The sequence below is a fragment of the Onychomys torridus genome, chromosome 12, assembly GCF_903995425.1.
Source record: "Onychomys torridus chromosome 12, mOncTor1.1, whole genome shotgun sequence".
In the NCBI taxonomy this organism is placed as follows: Eukaryota; Metazoa; Chordata; class Mammalia; order Rodentia; family Cricetidae; genus Onychomys; species Onychomys torridus.
Genome location: NC_050454.1, coordinates 13660277 through 13663603, shown reverse-complemented (window position 1 = coordinate 13663603; position 3327 = coordinate 13660277). Strand labels below are relative to the sequence as shown.

Genomic DNA, 3327 nt, shown 5'->3' with positions numbered 1-3327 from the left:
AGAGCCTTGCCAGCATAGGTGCTGGGACCAGAACGCAGGTTCTGTGAAGGAGCGGAACACGCTCTTAACTGCTGAGCCATCTCACCAACCCCTGCTGACACTTCCTGCCTACCTCTTAACCAATCTGTTTTTTTTTTTTTAACATAATATTTTTATCAATCATTTGGGAAATTCATGTAATGCACCCCAATCACACTTACTCCCCAGTCCTCTCAGATCTCCTCCCCCCATTTTGCCACCCCATACCAAAATAAAAAGAAGACATAAAGGAACAAACAAAAAATCAAAGTCCAATTTGTGTTGCGCATATCCCCACTGGTGCATGGTCAGACTCCCTGCGGCCAATCCCTTAAAGAAAACTGAGTCCTTCCCTACCTGTCCTGTGTCGTGTCCCATCCGAGTTCCCTACCCTCAACAGAAGCCATCTATAGCCCAGGCTGGCCTTGAACTCATAGAGATCCGCCTGGCTCTGCCTCCTGAGTGCTGGGATTAAAGGCGTGTGCCACCACTGCTCTGCCACAATTTTTTAAAGTGAATTTAAATGCACTTTATTTTTAGACAACCTACATGACATATTTTTTCTTTAAAGAAAAACAAACAAAAAACAAAAAAAACAGTATCTCCAAATAAATCATGGTCAAAATAAAAGCTCAAGATGGCATCAGTCCCATTTGTCCTAAGTCCTGGTGTTGTATGGATGGTGAGCAGCAGCCGCTCACGGTGACAGGTGATAGATCCAATTTGTTAGCATGTTTCCATCTCTCAGGCATCCTTAAAGAAAATCATGAATGGAGTCACACCATCTTCTCGGTAGTCCAGGAGAGCAACCGTGCCCTCTGGATTCATGTTTTCACCAATAAAAAACTGGTAGCTATTGAAATTAGCAAGGATGTGTTTAATTTGCTCTGCAGCCCCAGTCATAAAAGGTTACTCCTGGTTTCTGTTCTTTGAGTTTGCCTTTGAGTGGTTTCATGTAATTTTTTTTACTTTGATGTACTTTTTTTTTTTTTGCATGTGTTTGTTACCTTTCTGTTTTTTCCTTTTTTAAGATTTATTTATTTTTTATGTATACAGAAGAGGGCGCCAGATCTCATTACAGATGGTTGTGAGCCACCATGTAGGTGCTGGGAATTGAACTCAGGACCTCTGGAAGAGCAGTCGGTGCTCTTAACCTCTGAGCCATCTCTCCAGCCCTCGATGTACTTTTTGTAGGCCTCTTTTATGAAGCTGGCTTCTTGTAAGTGGTGGTTCATGACAATATCCACACCGGTGACTGCTGTGCTTTCTGTCCCTTCGCCCTCAGGGCCTTCAGCGAAAGCATTTCCACCAATGAGCGAGTCATCGATGTTACCCTCTGTTCTACTGCCCATCTTGCCTTCCACCTCCAGGCACAGCCAGTCCACGATCTCCCGGTTCTTGTAGATGGTGGAGAACAGTTCATCATGGCTGATGAGGTCCCGGTAGATGATCACGGTGGCGGTTGGGGGGCAGTGGCGCTAGCCTGACAGCGTGGAGGGAGCGTGGTGCAGCCAGAGCGGCGCTGTGGGGAGGGGAGAGCAGGCAGAAAATCCCTTATTATAATTTTTAAGAGTTCTCTTCCATAGCTTCCTGTCTAGGCTGTTACTTTTTGGGGGTTGAGGTGGAGGTAGAAGTTGTCCCAGAAGCCTCTTCTCTGACCCTCATTCTCAACTGTGAGCCTGCAGTCATCGATATCACTGCAAAAGTAGCTTCCTTGCCCTTTACAGTCAGTGGGATCATGGATCATGGTCCTCTACATGGTTCTGTGAGAGCACAGACCATGCACACCCACATGACCTTAGGCGCCAGCATATGCCACCGGACTTCAGCATGGTCTCTGGTGGCAGTACAGACTATGGACACCAGCATGTCCCTCTGCCTCAGCATGGGCCACAGACACCATATGGCCCTCAGGGTCAGCACAGGCTGTGGACCCCAACATGGTCCCCAGTGACTGTCTGACCTGTGGTCATCAACATGGCTTTAGGTGACAGAACAGACCACGTGCAACCACACGGCCTTTGGTGATAACACAGGCCATCAAGAAGGCTCCTGGCTACAGTAGGACCATGGATCCCAAAATGGCCCTCAGCAGCCTCACTGTTGATGGACATCAACATGGCCTCAGGTGCGGGCACAGACCACTCACAACAACATGAACCCTGGTGATTGCATCGCCCACAGCCATCAACATGGACATCCACAAGGCCTTTGGTGGTAACATGGCCATGCACCTCAGCATCCCCCCACTCCCAACCCCCAATCCTACTGCAGCAGGACCTACCACGAAGATCAACATGTCCTCAGGTAGCCAATCTGTTTATTGTATGGATATCACAACCTTTGTGGGAGTCTCCCCCAGGCTTTAGTTTCTGCCCTAATTTCCTGCCTCAACAGCACCTGGAGGGGGGAAAAAGCCAACTTCACTCTGTACTACAGTCTTGGATACAAGTTTTATATTATTAAAATTAATCTGTGTATGAGTGTTTCATCTATGTTTGCACCATGTATGTGTCTGGTGTTTGTGAAGGCCAGAAGAAAGCAGAGGCTCTCTGGAACTGGAGTTGTGAGCTGCCTTTGTGGGTGCTGGGAACTGAACCAGAATCCTCCATGCTTTTAACTGCTGAGACATCTCTCCAGCCTTCTGAACAAAAGTTTTTAAATGATTAATGCATCTGTATTGTTGATGCAAAACAAAACACAGCTCCCTCCTTACAGGGAGTAAGAGTTTATTCAGCAGCCATTTTGAGTGACTGTGTTTTGGGAATACAGATTTAGGTTACCCCAATTTCTAAGCAATTGGAATGTGGAAGCAGTTTCATGAAGGTTTATAGTTTTGCAGAACAAAGATCATCATAAATCTAGGCAGGTTTAAAGTACATTGAGAGGTACTGTATAAACTGACGACATGACTGCCCTGTGGTGTGTGTGGTTAAGGGAAAAGTTTTTATTGTAGATAGGAGGAAGAGGACATCCTGAGGCATCTGCAAGAGTCCAGAGCCAGTAGACTAGACTCTATCTGTGAGAGAGGGGAGAAGAGCCGAATAGAGGAAAGACAGTTGGAGAAGCAGGAACAGAGAGAGAAAGCAGCAACAATAGCAGGGTTATAAGGAGAAGGAGTAGCTGGGGGCAGGGAAGCCCATGAGATGGGGGGAGTTTAGGGTAGCGAGAAGCTGAGAAGGGCTGGGATGCTAGCATGGACGTTGAAATGTATTACAGATACTTGTGATGCTGAGGGAGCCTGGAAGCCAGCATGCACTTTGATATGCTGATAGGTGTCACAGGTAAACAACCATGTGCCCCTTCTGC

General features: G+C 46.9%; 1 pseudogene; it reads right to left on the bottom strand.

The window, feature by feature from the left end:
• Positions 1–697: 697 nt before the first annotated feature.
• Positions 698–1401, bottom strand: LOC118593675 (annotated as a pseudogene).
• Between the last annotated feature and the right edge of the window lie 1926 nt (positions 1402–3327).